Source organism: Corvus brachyrhynchos, unplaced genomic scaffold (assembly GCF_000691975.1).
Source record: "Corvus brachyrhynchos isolate BGI_N302 unplaced genomic scaffold, ASM69197v1 scaffold499, whole genome shotgun sequence".
Lineage (NCBI taxonomy): Eukaryota > Metazoa > Chordata > Aves > Passeriformes > Corvidae > Corvus > Corvus brachyrhynchos.
The window spans coordinates 40,029-58,763 of NW_008239771.1; the positions used below are offsets into that span (position 1 = coordinate 40,029).

The 18,735-nt window shown below is 43.8% G+C and overlaps 1 long non-coding RNA gene across 1 annotated transcript in view; it reads right to left on the bottom strand.

The window, feature by feature from the left end:
- Positions 1 to 8,481, bottom strand: part of LOC108448812 — an 11,563-nt gene extending 3,082 nt beyond the window's left edge. Inside the window, exons 1-2 of the long non-coding RNA XR_001864836.1 lie at positions 8,085 to 8,481; positions 652 to 757 (exon numbers count right to left, since the gene is read on the bottom strand). This is a non-coding gene — a long non-coding RNA (uncharacterized LOC108448812). The remainder of the gene's footprint in view (positions 1 to 651; positions 758 to 8,084) is intronic.
- Positions 8,482 to 18,735: the final 10,254 nt, after the last annotated feature.

Genomic DNA, 18,735 nt, shown 5'->3' on the forward strand with positions numbered 1-18,735 from the left:
GACAGATTCACATCTCTTTTACTGCTCAGAGTACAGCATTGCTTTCTGACTCTTTTATTTTTAATAACCATGGATGTTTAGCTGTCTGTTAAGCTTAATGAGAATAATTAGACTGGATCTGGGGGAACAAAATAGGCATAGTGTTGGTTTAGCACCATGCTATTCCCTGGGGACGCTGTTCTGGTGGCTGAGAGACTGGAAGAAATAATCTTTAACAATGAAAAAAGACTTGGTGAGTCATTCCAGCTATGAAAGGGATTAAAATATTTTTAAACAGAAGAGCAGTTATTAATAAAGTGCAGGAAATGATAGCGAGTTATTGCACTTTGAGCAAAAAGACAAACACGACTCCCTCCCACGTAGTACCCACTTTGATGAGACTCTCCCTCCCTCTTAAACCTTATTTTTATTCCCTCTCAACTTTCTTTCAAAACTTGTTTACTGAAGTGGCCATGATGTTATCCTTTCTCTGGGTGGATCCTCCTCTGCAGTTAATGGTTTCTACTTCTCAGTCTCTGCAACTGGGAAAAACATCTCCATTCTTAGTTCACAATGACAAAACATCAGTAGCCAGTGCAAGTGTCCCAGACCTCCTGCATCCTCCTGAGGCTCCTTTCTTCACAGATTTCTTACTAATACAGGAAGTTTTACCTGTTCCATGTATCCATGCAAAGGAGACTGCCAGTAATTTTGGTCATATTGCATAGGAATGGCTGCAGAATATGGCCCCCGTGCTGTTCTGACTGCAAAATTATACCTGGAGGAAAAAACCAGTGATAAATATCTTTTCAATGTCCCCCGCCAGCCAAAACTTATTCTCACACCCATGTAACCCATGGCTTTCAGAGATGTCACCTGGTGCCAACGACATGACATTTTCTCCATACTCTATTTTAACCTTTGACCTTTTTTCCAAAAGAAAAATTCAATACATTCAATTATTTCACAAGTCCTTTCACGTGCTGACATTTTCCTTCCCTGCAAAGATCATAACGCACCTTATTTTTCTCTTGATAATTTTATGAATTTACTGTAACTTCTTGAAGTGTTTTGGCTGCTTGCCAAGGAAATTCAAAACAATCCACCCAACTTCAGCTGAAGTGCAAAGTCTTGTTAGTTTGAGTGGTTTTTGACAGGAAAGCATTTTCCCCAGAACTGTTGCATCAGTTCCCTGCTTAACCCACTGGTGCTCCAAATCAAAACGTTCCAACTGTCCCCCACCTCGTCCAGAAGGTTGTGCACAGCTCTGGTTTCTGGCTGCATGAATAACTTGGTTCTGATTTACTCTGCTTCCTTCCTTTCATCGCCAGTAATTGGATCCCACCGCTGGAAACCAGCCCAAACCCCAAGTTTAATTTTAGTCCGTGTTGCTTTACTTTTGTGATAGCCACTTTGCAAAGCACAATTCCCCTCAGCTACCAGCTCATATTTATTGTTATAAATCCTAGGAAGCACGAGAACACAAGGGAAAAATGTCCTTCTTCATCTTGAAAACATAATACTCAGTGGCTGGAATGTTCCAAAATGGAAAAAACCAATTATTTTATGATGTATTTGATCCACATCTAATGCTGTAGAGGGAAGACACGATCCAGAAAGTTACAAGCCACAGAATTGATGTTTCAGGGGAAATAAACAAAACCAAATTCTTATTTTTCCTTTTTCTTTTTTTCTTTTCTTTTCAAACGGATGCTTCTATTGTCATGACACCTCAAACCCTTTATAAGAAAACCACGGAGTTAAGGCTCATACCCTTGCATTCTCTCCGAGTTGAAAGATGAGGCTCTGGGGCATTGAGTTTAATATCCCTATTTAATATCCCTTTAGTCTATCCTTGCTTCCCTGTTTTAACATTTGTGACCCAGGCTCATATTTCCTTTCTGGATGTCTTCTGAACAGTGAGATGAAGCTTTGTTTAATTTTGGCTTTCTTTCCCACTGCTGAGATTGTTTTATTTCTTGATCAGCTGTTATAGCAATGATTTTCTGCAATGTTTCTCCTTTTTCTTTTTGGTTTTTTTTTTTTGGAAACTGTACATCTGCTCTTGGCATCTGTTCCATATCCTTTATGAACACTGAAGCAGGGAATTTATTTAATTCTTTTTTTCTTGCAGAGGCTGAGTCTATTGTCTAGAAATTATTTTCTTTGCCTTAAAAAGCCCACAGTCTCCTTCATCAACACTTTACTCTTCTCACACTGGAAACACTTCCTATTGCTCATCATCTGGTGGAATTACATTTTATTCCATGTCATTACTTTCCATGTTATTTCTTTAGAGTCTTTAATTGCATTCAGCAACCGTTCCAGCCCTTCCCCCTTATCTACCTCTTTACTGCTCCTCGTTACTCCTTGCACACCCATATTTTCTTTTTTTTAGTGCTACCAGTGTATATTTAATGACATCCACGCTCTGTGAACCTACTAGAAACTGGCTTCAAAGCTGTGGCTTTTCTACCTCATGTCATTTTGACCTCTTTATTCCACAGGACTTCATTTCTATCTCCTCTGTTTAAATGCAAACATCTTTTTATCATTTATCCTCCCCTGCAGTATGAAGCAAACCACTTATGCTGAAGAGTTTTAGTCTCATTGAAATATTTTGCTCCTGATAGGTTCAGCTCAAGTGGAGAATCCCTCTCTGTGTAGTTTTTGCATTGGGTTTAGCACTAAAGAAACCCTCGTGCACCTCAGCAAAGTGCTTGACTAATGCATTTATTGCTCCAACTTGTTTGTGTCTGTGAAGTTATCATCTTTCATCCTGAAGTATTATTACACACTGCTGGCCGGTAAAGTGAAAATGGACAAACACACAGCTTGGTTTATAACAGATCTTTAAACAGATCTTTTAATGCTTCACTGAAAAATTACCAACAGAGGCTTTGCTCTCTGGAGAGTGCCAAGAACTCCCAGAGCTCAGCAATTATGACACAGGGGCACAGGGAATGTGAACCCAGCTCAGACCAAGCGTTTCTAAACCTCCAAGGGCTGTTGGATGTGCAGGTTCCCTGCAGCTGGATGCAGTGACCCTGCAAAGCTCAGAGTGAGGAAGGGGCTCAGAGTTCCTGATGAGTAATTCCACCATCAACAACACACTAACCACTCAGACTCAAACATCAGGAGCTTCAGCACAGCTTGTACCTCTTCTTCTGGTAATTCTGCAGAGAAAGGAGTGTCTGCTGCTTCCATCACCCTCTCAAAACAAAAGTCAAGTGGGGGAAAGTTTGTTTTCCCTCCTGTAAGCAAGAGAAGCCCTGGAGCAGGAGATTTGTACAATCTAAGTGTGATACAAACACTCATCATCAGCAAATACATGAGGAATTCAAGACCAGCCCAAAATTCATTTTACATGTTTACCAAATATGTAAAACAAAAAATTAGAAATTCAGGAAAAGAAGCCAAGTCCAAAATGGACTTTAAAATCCTCGCTAGCTAACTGAAAGCAGGACTCTTAATTTATTTTTTTTGAAATTTTCACACTAAGAGTTCTGTGGCCATTAAGAAATACTTTCTCCTTAGATCACTCTGGAACTTGAGACCCCAGCCTACTCTTGAAATTAACTTCATAAGTTATATTTTGAGCTGATTATTTAAAACCAAAAATCAGTAGGATGAAACCATCTGCAAATGCTTGCAGAGCCCGCTGCATCCAAGTTCTCCTCATTTGTGCCATTAGAGATTCACTTATTGTTCATGTTCTGGTAGATCATATAGTCCCCCTTTGGAATATATTTAAAAATTGGAATGGCATCAGAGAACTCATGTTACAGAGAAAACTTTGCAAAATTGTCTAATGCTAGTTCCCCTGAATTCCACATTCCCCATTGTCCTTGGGGATGATGGAACAGATCCATCACACTGATGCTAAACAGGTTTATTGCAGTGAATGGAAAGAGCTGGAACTCCTCATCCCACTGGCGTTTATGGCTGTTGGTGGAAAAGAAACTCCTCCTTTGGGGGAAAGGCTGGAGGAGAACTGTGCTGGGAAATCAGCCACGTGCAGACAAAGGGATTTCCATTGATATTTTAATGCAAAAAATTGCGAGAACAGCATCCGAACGTTCATTTGGACAACACAAACAATCAAAGGAAACCAAAGCAAAAAAGCAAAGACAGTTTGTTGGCAGATGGAAAAGGATTGGGAAGTTAATGGCTTTGGGGAGGGCTGCCCTGTGCTGCAGTACAGCACATCTGGTTGGACCCCTGTCCTAAAAGGAACAATGTAATAATTGTGAACTGAGCTGGCTTTAGATTCCCTCACTGAAAAATCGTCAAATAAAAGCTATAGTCTAGATGAGATTAAACTGTACCATTTCCTTAGAGTAAGGAAATCCACATCAAAACCAACTGCAGCCAAGTCTGACAACATGAAGTTGTATTTTATGAGCAGAAAAAAAAAATCCCCTTTCATCTCTTCCAGAAATTAGTAGGAAAAGGGTTTTCTGTTATAGAAAAACCTGCTGCAGTGGCCACAACTCAGATCAGTTCCCTCACAGATTTGGACACAGTAGTTCACCTCATTTTTAGCTTTTTATTTGTTGCAAATATAGATGTTCCATGCATCCATCATTTTAAACCTTTCACACTAGAATGCAAATTATTTAAACAGTACACTCACTTCCATATAATTTCTGGACATATGCTGACAAGTACAGTAGAGCTTTTGTCAATTATACTAATGAAAAATTGGTTTTCAGAGCCTGGCTATTGAAAAGAAATTTGCTGTTTATAATAAGGGTGATGTCATTAACTTATTGAGGCAGCTGCAAATGAAAATTAATGATTAATTTCAGCACATGATACACAAGGCAAGAAGAAATTGTGCATGTGAATTATTGATTACCCACCCAAACTAACTCACTGCCACGTGAGAAAGTCTCACAACTACACTGAGGAGGAATAAGGAACTTAATGTTGCCTTTGGTGGTGCAAAAGTGACAGTGCCCCCTCGCCTCTGCCTCGTTCACCAGGTGACACCTGTGGGCAGCAAAAGCCACCTGTGATGAGGAGAGATGGTGCTAGCAAGCAGGAAATCATCTGGGCAGCCCAAAGGCCTCAGTGATATCATTATTCTCATCTTTTTAAAGCTTCATCGGTGCTGTACATTAAATTAGCTGAGCTATTGCCATACCTGTGCCAGGTTGCTCCTCATAAGTCAGCCACTGATTCAGCACAAACATAACCATCAGAAAAGCACTAAATACACACATTTCTCGAGCTGCCCTCTTTGAGCAACATTTCTTAACTTTTCATTAAACAATAGATGAATTTTCTCAAACTAGCAGCATCACACAACACAAACCATTTTTTTTCCTAAAGCAGTCACACATAAGTGCATGGACACCTGCTTTCTAAATTAAAAGTTTCCCAGATTTCTCTGGTGCTGCAGTGGCACAAGAAGGGGAGATTTACACATCCTTCCCTTCCGAGCATGCCTGCGTTGAAGCTGAGGCTCTGGACCACACTGAAAAACTGGTTTAATTTACATCATTCCAGTCTACAGGCTGCAGCATTCTTTAGCCACCAGGAAGATGAAGACAGCTCTGCTGATATTTAACTTTATCCCTCTGTGCTGTTAATTAACATAAGTAAACACTTTCCCTTCAGAGAATGGGATAATGTGGCAAAGAATTTGTAAAATGACTCACAAGAGCCATAAGGACAGAGCCACAAGTGTTGTGGGAAGCTCGGAGCATCTCTGCCTCCTTTGATTATGTGTTTCTGGAGCAGGTGCTTTCTGTGATTCTGATTTCTAAAGAGCTCATGTATTTTTTTCATCTTGGTTTCTGAAGTTCTGAGTATCAACAACACTGAAATCATCAGCTATTTATTTTTTGTTTGGGGACTGTCAAGAGGAGTAAAATGATCTGCATGCACAGTTCAAATCAGCATTATTTGGCATTTTGATGCACTCAGGGCACTTAGCCATGAAAATCCTGCAGTGTTGAATAGACAATTTTACAGCTGGGAGACTTTTTAGACTTTTGTTTATGACTGAAACTACAAGCCACAACCCATCCTAGCAAAAAGGCTGGACTAAAGCCAGAGTTTTGAAGTTTTCTGCAGTGGGCCACAGCACAAAAAAAGGTGGCACATTTTTAGTTTTCATGAGGCAAAAAGAAGTGAGTGCCAAGTCTCCTCTCAATCCCTACCCTTAAAACACTTCTCTTCGGAAGTTTTACAGTTAAAGGTGTTATACTTGTTACATACTGCCCAGGTAGCAACTATTTCCTGAAACAGTCTAATGCTTATCATTGTAACAACCTGTTTTAAATTGTAGGAATTAAGCAGAGACTCGGTGGAAAAAACCTACCACCCGAGCCTGTAGTTAGCAGCTGCCTACAACGAGCAGCCTGAAATCCTGACATGTTTTTAGCTTTGCTATAGGAAATGCACCCACTTCAGTTAGGGTTTGCAACTCAGCTGCACTTCCTGGGCTTCTCCAGGTTTCCAGGGTAAGGGCTTTCATTAGCAGAGAGCCCCTGGCTGATGGGACAGAAGAGCACTCATGAAATCACTGAGCCCCAGCTGAGATGTGTGAGATTCCTTCACCTGCCTGCATGCAGGGGAAAAGTCAGAGTTTTTTGTGGCGGTGGAGATGACAGAAGTTATCTCTCTCTGCCAGCCAAAAGCAGGCACCAGCTGGCTCTTCCTGCACCTGGGATGGTGCCAGCAGCAGCTCTGGGCAGGCTGGGAGACACTGTGGGCATCCCTCACCCACCCGCAGCAGCTGCTGGGGCAGGGCACGCAGGGAACGCTTCCCCTGCCAGCCATGCCAGAGAACAACAGGGACTGGGAGATTGTGGATGGGGTGTGCAGCAAATGGGGCTGGAAGGGAGCTGGAGAACTGGTGAGCTCGTCCTCTGCAGGGAGACTCCATGGAGAGGGAGCTTTAATAAAATACAATGTGAAGGTGTGAGGTGGCATCAACCCACCCAGAAACTGAGTCCCCAAGCAAGATGGCAATTTGAGCACTCCTGTCCTTGCTGTGGGGTTACATTAACCAGCAGGCATTGTCCCTGCTCTTTGCAGAGGGGTTGGATGGATGATTTTTGGGGGTCCCTTCCCACCCAAACTGTTCCATGAGCTTCGGTCAGCCCTGAGCCCCAGAAGGAACAGCCTCACATCTCAGCTGGTGCTCTCCCACCTGCATTCCAAGGATAAACTCCTTCCAGTGATTAACTGTTCTTTTTATTGGACTTTTCTTGATACTTAACTTGGCTTTTCTGCTGTATCCTTTATGTTTACTGCATCCTTTATGTTTATTGCTCTTTATCCTCTTGGCATAAGCATTTATTCCCTCCCTCTTTGCTATTGCTTTTACCTCTTTGCCAATATCTGTCCTGACAGCCTTTCCTCAGCTGAACAGACCACAGATCCTAAAAATACTCCCGCTTTTTTAGCTGTGTGATCATTCCCACTCCATTCACCTGCAGTGCAAGGCCGGGTGGGACCATGCTCAGCACCCAAAACAGAGGAGCCCAAAGCTTTGCCAGACTCACAGAAAGAAAGGACTCAATACCTGATGTGAACAGCCAGATAAAATCTCGGCTCACTTTGATTCACTGTTGAATCACTGTGGCCAAGGATTCTCTCTACCAGGAGTGTAAAATAGTGGAGATCCCCTCTCTTGAAAGGTTTGATTCACCTTCCCCAGTACCCTGGCACTGCTGCCCAGATTCCCTCTTCTCCACCTTTCATGACAACAGTCTTTTATCAACTTTCTCAAGCAGAACAGTTTAAGCTGAGCTGCTGCTGCTTATTCTAATGAGCCAAAGCCTCTTCATGTCTTTAAAAGGATTTTGGCTGTGGGAAGGTCAGAGGTAAACAATCTATGGTGTCAGGCCACATTAGACTTCATTTTAAGGTATGACCCCCTTTTCTGCTATTAATGCTGCTCGGCACTGAGGAGTTTCATTAACTGCCTACAGCAAAGCCAACATGATTTTTTTTTTTTCTACAACAGAAAAGCCAGTAACATGCACCAAATATTTGTGTTATAAAGGGAACTTACCTTGAACTCCAATAAATTTCAGGGTTTTTTGTTGTCTACTTGCTCCCCCTGATTTTCTCTAGAGGTAGCCTACCTTACTTAGTGTCCTTCACAGATGTTGATGCTTTTTTCCTCTTGGGGTGGCTGTCAGTGTTCATTGTCATCCCAGGGGACTGAAGCAGCTCCACCAGACTCTAGCAGAAGATTGATTTCTTATTCTGTTCCTTAGTTGTTCTTTGGGCCATCACAGTCCATTAATTTGCCCCTTGTGCCTCCTTTCATTTGCAAAACCTTTCCTTGAGTGGGTTTATCCACAGCTTTTTGAAGACCCCAATGAGCCCTACCTGGTCCCATCTTGAGTCTGGCCAGGGTTGAGGGAGGTCAAGCATATCCTGGGGTTATGGATTATAACACTTAATTAAAATGTACTTCCACATTCCTGCAGTTGCTCTGAACTATAGCTCACCTTATTCAACAACCTGACCTTTGAAGATGAACAGCTTCCTTTAGCATTGCCTCTGAATAAAGGAATTCTTGTGAAAACAGCAGAAGCACCCATTATGTAATTAAAACTTCCCTGTTTACATGGAAAATCACTGAGACTAGTGCTGCAGGAAGACAAGGACTTTGAAGGGGAGAACCTTGACTTTCAAGTTCCTCTGAAGAACATGAGTCATCTTTGGGAATGGGATTAAAGTAAATTTCTGCTTCAGCAGTAGGCTTACTCTGTGACACTCCTTTTCCCCTGATTTTCTGGCTGCTTGATGTCTGTGCTCAGAGTCAGGCTAGGAAGGGGAGAAAATTAATGCCATCAAGGTGTTCCTGCAGCAGACTCAGTGTTGAAAATGGAGATGTGAGATCTGCATCACCTCCAACAAGATGATCTTGGCTTCTCCAATTCTCCCCTGCACTGAGCAAGTCAGTGTCACCAAACTCGTGTGGTGATGATCCCAAACCAGTCATGGGCTGGGATAGGATGTTCTCCTTCTGAACTTAATGGTGTGGAGAGAGAAGAAAGTTCATGAAGAGTCTTGATGAAGGAGACTCTGCTGGAAGTTTTACTCTGTGCTGTTCTTCTGCTGTTGCATTTTATTGCCACTTGTTTTCGAGGTGGTGTTTGAATTATCTATTCTTTTAAAGGTTATAGGCAATAAAAAAGATAGTGCCAGCAGTTCGATGCCTAGGATAAGATACTCTCAACAACACAGTTAAAATAGAAAGGAAATATGAGTTACTTTATTGATCCCTTAGGAGGAAGCAAAGCCAAACAGCAAAAAAAAAAAAAAAAAATACTCTGCAGGCTATGACCTTTGTAATATAGGTAGCAGTAGAATAGGGACTTGATTGTGCATCTGTAGATGAACTTCTATAATTCTTACCTCATTTAAGGCATTAAAAATGACATTTTTAAAAGCAGGCTGACCTTTGCTGTTTGACAGTGTGTTTAGAGTTTCCACCATCCCTGAAGGTGGAGGAGGCAACTCTCATTTTGGGGGTTGGTGAGTTGGCACTCTCGCCCAAGAAATCTCTGAAAGACCAGGGGGAATTTCCTTGATAAAAGAGGAAGCTATTCCAGAGAAAAGGGAGGGGTAGGAGTGAAAAGGAATGGGAAAAGAAGTTGCATATGGCTTCTTAGAGGGACCCTCTTGTGAAATCTGTGAAGGATCACAGTTATCTCACTTCCCCTTGGAGAACACTCAGGGCCAGAATCCCTCATGAAAGAACTTTTGCTCATCCTGTAAGTAATGCAAAATTAAAGTGCATCATTTCTAAGAAGTTGCCAGCATGGATTCTGAGTTCATCTAGCAGCTCCCATACCTCTGTGTGAGCAGCTCTGTCGCAGTGAGGGGAACCACTAACACAGTGCAGTAAAATATCCTGGAAAAGGCGTGTGGGGAGAACTTGCACAGCCTGCAGTAAATCCATATTGCCATATGTGGTAGCCCACACTGGAGTAGGGGATTTGTGGGGATTTGGAAGACATCAGCTGAGAAAATGAGACAAGAATCAGAGGAGAGCAATTCTGGGAGCTGTGTCCACACAGAATGATCCTTTAGGAATATGGTGAACAGAAGAAACCTGAACCTAAAATGTTTTGATGAGCATCACTTTGAAAGTAACTCAAAATGTTAAAGACCAGAGTTATTGAAATGTGGTTTAGTGTGAAATAGGGAGTCTTGGTGGAGAAATATCAACACTTATCCAAGAACACCTTCCAGCAGAACGTGTCCTTCAGGCTACACCCAAGCTCTGAGAAACTCCTGCACTTTCTCTAACCCTAACCCTCACCCCCAAACAAGTAAGACTGCTTTTGGAAAGACTAAATTTCAGTGTCAGTTAAGTGCTGGCAAATGTGGAAGACCAGGGAGGTGTAGCAAACTCTCTGTGTGGAGGTACTGTCCTGGAATGTTGTTGGAATCCATGGATGTGATTTGAAAACTGTTAGAGGAATAAATTCCCTGGCAATGTTGTGTCATCCCACTGACATCTTGCTGGTGTTTATGGGACTTGCCTGCTTCCAGGGTAACCTGAAGTCTGCTTTATGTTGTAAATAAGGATTTTTTTTTTTTTAAGCCAACCAGGCTGATCAGTTGACAAACAATAAATTTCTGGTTTCAGATTTTAACTGTACAACCAGTTATTAAGAAATATCAAAGGATTTGCCTGTTCTTTCAGAGACTGGTAGGAGGTGACCTTTGGTTTGGATGATCAAAAATGGTATTTTTGTCAAGCCTGCATTTTCATCTGAGCCCAGATTATGCACAGAATTTCTGGCGAAAACAAAACTGAGAGAAGAGGGCAAGGAACTGGTAAAACTACTTTGTTGGAATGGACAAAGCCTGAGAGCAAATTCCAAGTATGGTTTTGGTGGTGTGAGCAGGAAAAAGATGTGTTGTTATTTTCTTGGAGGCTTCATCCCTGGGTGAAGGGATGCTTGGCGTGTTATTCACAGAGAAAATGCCAGCTGGAGATGAGTTATGTTACACTCAGCCCCAAAACTGTGCTCGAGAGTGAATCAATTCTGAGCTGCAAAGTGTAAGAAAAGCACATAATATTTATGTGGTGTCAAGTTTATGCCCTTGAAAGTGCAGCTCCCAGGACTGTGGGCTGGGGAGCTCCCCAGATTTCAGGGAAGATCTATGGATGCAGCCCAGCTGAGCACAGGCAGCTTCCCTGGCTGCCACAGAAAATGCTTGTTCCCTGATGAAGTAAGTGCTATTTATCTTTCCCAAGTTACAATCAAATTTAGAGGAAATTGCCAAGGGAAAGTAGGCAGGCTTAATTTTTTTTTATTTTTTAACCCATTTTGCATTTTGTTAATAAAGTACTTTTCAAGTGTGGTCTTGCATGGGTGTTAGGAACTGTATTTATTTTTCTGAGCAGTGATTTAATACTTTTTGATGAGCCCATATTGCATGTGGGTGCTATAAATTTGAACTCCTCTTTTCAGCACACTTGACCACCATCCTGATTATACAGAATGGCAGATTTTAGGATAACGTTGCTGGAAAATGGTCTTCAGGGGTAATTTTGGATTTTTTTTTTTTATTTCTCGAAATAGCCTGACAACAGAGCCTGACAGTCTTTGTGTCTGTATAGAACAAGCTTTCCCATAATTTTCAAAGGTTGGGTGGATTTCTGGGGCTGGTTTTCAATAGAAATCAACAGAAATGAATATTTTACTCTAAGTGCAACACATACACAGCTTTGTGCATGTCTGGGGAACTTTGATTTTATTTTTGAGGTGTCACTAACGCCTGGGGTCGGATGCCCACAAGGAAATGACCGTGGGTCCTGCTGATTCCTGTCCCCTCACCTGTGATTGCCTTAATTTCTGTGAGGAAATTCTGCTTTATGCCTAAGTTTCTATTGCTGAGCTTTATCACTATTGAACAGATAAGTGGGAGACTGAAATCCAGGTGGGATTCAGGAGCTGCTCTGCTCCCACTTGTTCCTCCTGGAATATTTATCCAGACTCATGGGCTTGTTTCATCCCTGAGGTTTATTTGTTTAGGGACCTTTCATGGGAGGTGGGGAATGAGGGATTTATGCCACGTCTCAGGTAGGAAGGGCTTTTAAACCCACATCACCCCTGTGCTAATTAACAGCTCAAGAAGACAAATCTGCTGCCTCTTCTTCCAGAAGCCCCTGCACCCACAGCTGGGAGCTGGCTCAGGGCCACGGATGGTGGGGCAGGCACAAGTCCAGCTGTTTGAAGGAAGTTTAATCCCTGCTCCCCAGCTTGCTGCTCAGCCAGCAGTGTCAAATCTGTGTCAGCACTCCTGTTTGCATTGTGTTTTTCAGGCATTTAATTATTTCCATCTATTTCAGGAGTTGTCGATGCGCTCTTGCATGTCTGGCCCCTGAAGCTGAGGTGTAACTGCCTCTTCTTTGGTAAATTTAAACAGATGCATTATCTGATGAAGTGCTTTTTGCGATTTAGAAGCAGCAGTGGGACTGAGCGCAGCGATCAATCAATATTGATTATCACAGTTTTTCCTGGGCTTGAGAAAAGTGTGCTGTAAGGAGGGACTGCAGGGCTTCAGTGCTGCTGAAGCCTGATCCCTGGGAGAAATCAAAGTGAAGGTAATTAATGCTGCTGGCATGAACATTAATTCTGGACTGGTGATGATATGGCCATTAACAGGAGTGTGCAGCCTCTCCCATAATGTATTGCACTAAGAGTGTGAATGCGTAGTTGGCTGCATTGGGTTTGATGAATTCTCTACCTCGCTCCTGCCACTGATATTTTTCCAAAGCTCATTAAGCACGAAGTGGTGGCAAAGCCCTGGGTTCTGCCTGCTGCTCGTGGGCCACTCACAACACATATTCCTGAGCCAATGTGTGTTTTCTCTCCAGCTGTGCAGAAGGAGCAGTTGAGGCTCCTTGCTCTTGCATGTCTGGCCCCTGAAGCTGAGGTGTAACTGCCTCTTCTTTGGTAAATTTAAACAGATGCATTATCTGATGAAGTGCTTTTTGCGATTTAGAAGCAGCAGTGGGACTGAGCGCAGCGATCAATCAATATTGATTATCACAGTTTTTCCTGGGCTTGAGAAAAGTGTGCTGTAAGGAGGGACTGCAGGGCTTCAGTGCTGCTGAAGCCTGATCCCTGGGAGAAATCAAAGTGAAGGTAATTAATGCTGCTGGCATGAACATTAATTCTGGACTGGTGATGATATGGCCATTAACAGGAGTGTGCAGCCTCTCCCATAATGTATTGCACTAAGAGTGTGAATGCGTAGTTGGCTGCATTGGGTTTGATGAATTCTCTACCTCGCTCCTGCCACTGATATTTTTCCAAAGCTCATTAAGCACGAAGTGGTGGCAAAGCCCTGGGTTCTGCCTGCTGCTCGTGGGCCACTCACAACACATATTCCTGAGCCAATGTGTGTTTTCTCTCCAGCTGTGCAGAAGGAGCAGTTGAGGCTCCTAAGTACTGCGTGCAATAAAGAGCTGTGTTAAGAAGAAATACTGTTACCTCAGTCTTCGCAGGGAAAACAGCACTCGATGGTTCCTGCGGCGCTTGGGATGGGAGGGGGCTTGGAGAGGGCGTGATTTTCTCAAATAGGCTTTGCTTCTGTGTGTCCTTGGAGCCTGTACCACCCTGGCCTCTTCCTGCCTTGGCCTGGGGGAATAGCTGGGCATTCTGTGGCCCCTGGCCTGGGATGAACTCGCCTTTTCTGCTCTGTTATGTGCGGGGTCCAGCCACAGAGGCAGGTACAGATTTCTTGCAAATCATCATCTGAGCTCTGGTGGCTTTTGTGTATAAAAATCTCAGAACAGAATGGGTTGCCACATCGTGGTGACAGTCTCTCTCTTCTCCATATCTCCCTTTTGAAACAGTAAAAGCTTGTTTGTGCCTTTAAAAATAAAAACTTCCATAGATTACAGCCTCAACTGCATGGCAGCCTGTGTGGCTGCAGTGTCTGAACACTCTTTTATTCCAGAGAATTAATATAAAACTCTTCTGATTTCTTGCAAATGCCCTGAAAAAAAATCCTACTTTGAGTGGGTTTAAGGTGCCCCTATTGCTCTTTAATCCACTAATCCTTGTACCTGCAGCTTCCTGGGCAAAGCTCCTGGGATGCTGGATAAATGCAACAACAGCCTGGCACATCCCTTGGCAGGGTACCAGCCTGGGGGGAAGGTTCACCTGTGCCTCTGGAATGATCCTAAACCTGGAGAGCTGCCAGCTGTTCTGGGAGCTGCTCTGCCTGGAGGGGTTGCAAACTCGGAAGTGGGAGAAGGTTTTAAACTCTGGAGTTCCCACCTTTGGGGTGCAAATTCTGCTCAGGGGTGGATGATGGGGACACTTGGGGACAGCTCTGTGGGTCCCTGTGACCTGCTCCAGCTGTGCTCTGATGGGAGGTGTTCAGGAGAAGGCATCCCTGGCACCAGCAGGCTGCAATTACTTACTCGTAGGAGTACTCCAGCACTCTTGCTTTCATCCATGGCCAATGGTAATATTCCAAAGTGGAAATGCAGAAATAACTTGGAGCTCAAAGCAGCTTTTGTTCAGTCGCTGATAGAGAAACTTCCTTTTTCTCCTGACACACTGCGGCCACTGAGCAGGAGTGACATTTTTATTTTCCCTACAATAAATCCTCTTTTCTAAGTATCTAGGTATCAGCTGAGCTCATGGTATTCTATAAGTTTCCTCCAAAAGGCCAAGAGGTTACAAAAAGGGAAGCTGACACATGCTGTGCATGCTTGTCTCAAACCTTTTCCTCTGTTTAAGATGAAGCCAGTGGAGCTGAGCACTGTCCACCCACAAATAATCATATTCTGCAACAATAAAACTTATTGCTGATATGAAAAATAATCTCTTGAGCTTCGCCTTAACCCCCACAATTTCCTAAAGTAACATGTCTGGAGACAAAATACTGACTCACACAACTGCTGAGGCTTTCTGATCTGCATCTGAATGAATTCCAAAGTTCTAGGTTGAAATTTATTTATATTTTTAGTGTTGCTTTAACAAAATGCTTATCTCCAGCTAGCTAGTGGTTGCTCAATCTGTATTTGAAGCCTCTTATTAGCTTGATACAATCAAATTTATTTAATGATTCTTTGTTTGCATATCAAAGACAAAGACTACATGTCTTGCTTGCAAAGCTAGATCTGATCTTGGATCTTGTGTTAATTCTTTGATCTGGGTGCTCGCGGAGCAGTGTAAAACAACAAACCACAGCATTTTCATTAAGATATGCAAGCGATACCATTTCCTGGGGAAATAAGATTTTATTGCCCCATCTTCTGCGGGGGTTGGTGAACATGAGGCCTACTCATGTAGTGCATGAAAAGGTCAGTGACATGACAAGGCTGTTTGTGAAAGAGTGCATTCACCGCTTGAGAAAACAACCTGGGCAGCAGAGTTACCTCCGTGTGCAACCCCATCCTCTCCCGCGGGGACGGAGGGGACACGGGGCACTGACCACCCAGGGCAGTGCCTTGCAGGGAGCTGGGCAGGGGCACAGGTAAAAGGGAGGGTGAGTGAAGCATTTCCCGTCCCCTGGGTCATATAAAGAATTGGTTAAACTTCCTAGAGCGCCCCAAATCTGAGTTGTTGCAGTACAGTGTTTGTTAAGTGTTAGGGGTTGAATAAATCCTCTTGGTTTGGTCCTCCTGACGAGGAGATCTGCACAAGGAGGGAAAGGAAAGGGCAGAAGCAATGCATGGGTGCAATCTGAATCGTGCCTCACAGCACAGAGCTTGTAGACAAGATCTTCCTGCTCTCCCTAAGCGAGGACTTCAGCAGGTATTGGATTTTTCCCAAGCATTAGCCTAACTATGCACAGCCATTCATAACTCTGCTCTGAGGGAGAAGTCTATAAATGCTTTGAGCATCTGAAGAAAGGCCCGCGATTACCCCAGAGCTGCTGTAATTCCTTCTGCAATATTTGTACCGCTGACAGAAGCCACAAATCCTCAATCTGTGCTGTTGTGCTGGTCCAGTGCCTCGTGGTACCCAAACTGGTGATTAATGGTGCCGAGGTGATCAGCAACACAGCACAGAGGAAGGAAACCTTCAATTGCTGTCATCCTGTGCCCCCCTGGGAGAGCAGCGGGGCAGGACGGCCAGGAGGAGCTTTTACGAAGGATTTCTTTGAAGTTTTCTGTGAATGGCTGCAGACAAAGGGGAGGATGTGCCAGTCAGCCATGGGCTGCAGAGTGGGATGGCAGACTGGGAGGAAGCTGATGTCTGGGAGTGGAGACTGAACGGTTTCTTACTGATGGTTGACAATCCCACGTAAATGTGATTACATTTGATTTTGCTGCAGTAATGGCTGTGGATGGAGCCTGGAGGAGCAATAAACCCCCCGTCACTTGGGAGCCAGGCAGGGATGGGGCTGCTGTGATGCATTTGCCTAATGGCAGCAAATGGGGCACTGGCCTTCCCTGGCAGCTGCTGGAATTCCCTTCACTTCCCTGAGCCTTTGGGGCTGTTTGTGGTGCCCTTGGGGATGATGGATCCTCCAAGGGAATAGGGCACAGACTGCATTCACAGCCCAGGCTCCCTGCCCAGACCACGGCGAGCCATTAAGGAGCTTTTCTCCTTGAAGGCTGGGAAGTGCCAGCAGTGGATGTGGATGTTGAAGCCCTGACTTTTGAGAGCCAGATTAATAATTTCTTTCCTGTTTTGTTCACCCCCCCCGTGTGAAGTTCACAATCAGTTCTCTTGCTGGGCCATGCCTCAGCAAAAACTCTCATTCCAAAACCCTCAAAAAGGGAAGTCAGATTGAAATTTTGGGACTGAGCTGCAATTTCTCTAGATATGCTGCAATTCTCTTCCATTTTTGTCAGACTATTGAGTTCTGCTTTTCCAAAAAGCCTATTTATGACATAAAGCTGGTATTTAAAGTGCATTTGGCAAGCCTAAGGATGCTGCATTCATTGTTATTTCAGAGCCAGCAGATGAGAGGAGATGCCTCTCCATTAACAAGGGAGTGGGACAGTTTGCCATTTGGGGCTTGCTTAAACTGATCAGTGATGGGGGATTATGAGCAAGATTTGCCCAAAGGCTGAGGATTTCATTGGAACACTTACAAATTATATTAAAGTGAGACCTCCAACAATGCCCTCAATGAAATTTAATTTTTCTTAACTAAGGACCTGTGATGCATTTCATCCCAGAGATCCACTGGCTGCCAAGGAGCTGATTTCTACAGCCTGGACAGGAGATCAAGTCCCTGACTTAGACCAGCATGGCTCTGCCTGTGGGCTCTGGTCACATAAACTGGGAGTTTTCCTCTGTACTGCTCTGCTGATGTGACTTTGCTTGCAAACATCTCTGGATGCTGAAAATCCAGCCCTTCCTTTTCTTTAACAGCAGTCAGCTTGGACAGGCATGAAAGCATTCCTGTGTTCCACTGAGCAAGCTGCAGCAAAGATGTGTCTGCAACAGGCGGTCGTGGTGTGGTTATTGTCAGGATGGGGCTTCTGGTGGGAAGGTGTGCAAGGTGCTGATGAGAAGGGCAGGGAGGAAGGGAGCCATGGAAAAGCAGGAGGAGGTTGCTTGCATCTCCATCCTCTCGGGCCAGCTTTATTTTCCATCACTTTCACAAAGTGCTCGTAACAAAATTAAGGAAATTGTATCTTGGCTAATCAAAGGAAGGAAAGAGGGATGTGCAGGCTGAGCGACCTCCCAGGATTGTGTAGGAGGCTGATGTCAGATGGCAGCCAAGTTCAGTATTTTTAGCATTTGTTTTTTTCTGTTTTATCATGTTCTGTTGTTGGGGGTTTTTTTGTCTCTTTTATTGTTGTTGTTTTGTTTTTTTGTTTTTAATCATCCCCAAAGGAGACAGGAGAGGTCTGACGAGTCATTTGAAGGCTCCCTGAGAGCTCTGCAGGAGCAGCTCCAGCAGAGCAGGTGCAGCCTTGGCTGCAGGTGTTGGGGTGGAAGCTCCCACCCCAGATGGCAGCTGATTGTTCCCTTCTCTCTTGGCTCCTGATCTCACCTGAGCCAGCTGGAGAAGCTGATGTCACCTGGCAGTGACAGCCACCACGGTCCTGTGTCACTCGGGGGTGGCTGAGCATTGCTGCTGTACAGCAACAGAGAGCTGGGAGCAGCTTCTAAGGTAAATTCTTGTCCCAGAAATTTGTGTGTCATTCCCCCCCACTATTTTAAAATGTAATTCCTTTGGAAATAATTCCATTCCCAAAGAAAGGAGGCTGGCTCCTCATTTAAAGCTGAGGTTGCCCCTAATAATCCTTTCTCCAGTAAGATTTGAAGTGTTTTGAGAATATTAAAAACATAAAATTTGTCTTTTTAGAGAAGGAACCTCTTTTCCTCTTGCCATTTTGCACTGAAATCCCTCTAAAATGATTGAAATGCCTCCCTCAGAGTGCTATTTCATCTTTGCTTCTCTTTTGTGCCTCCTTCTTATTTATGGAAGCAGCTTTGCTTCTTCAATAAACAAGAGCTACATTTTTTCCTGATTTCATCAGGCTGCCAGCATGAGCTGCTCAGGACTCAGCTCTGACTTGCTGCAGACTCCACCAGAAACAGTAATCAAGTCAAAGGGATGAGGTGTAGATCTAATGGTAGTGTGGGCACAGGCGTCTGGGAAGAAATTTGCTATCAAATATTAAAAAAATTGAAATACGCCAAACTAGCTGGGATTAACGTGAAATGACAGGAAGGATTTTTGACAAATACAGATATTTTTTAGCTATGTCTCCCCAAATCCAGCTCTGATTTTCAGACGGCAATGTACCTTCAAGCTCAGAAGTAAGGCCAACCT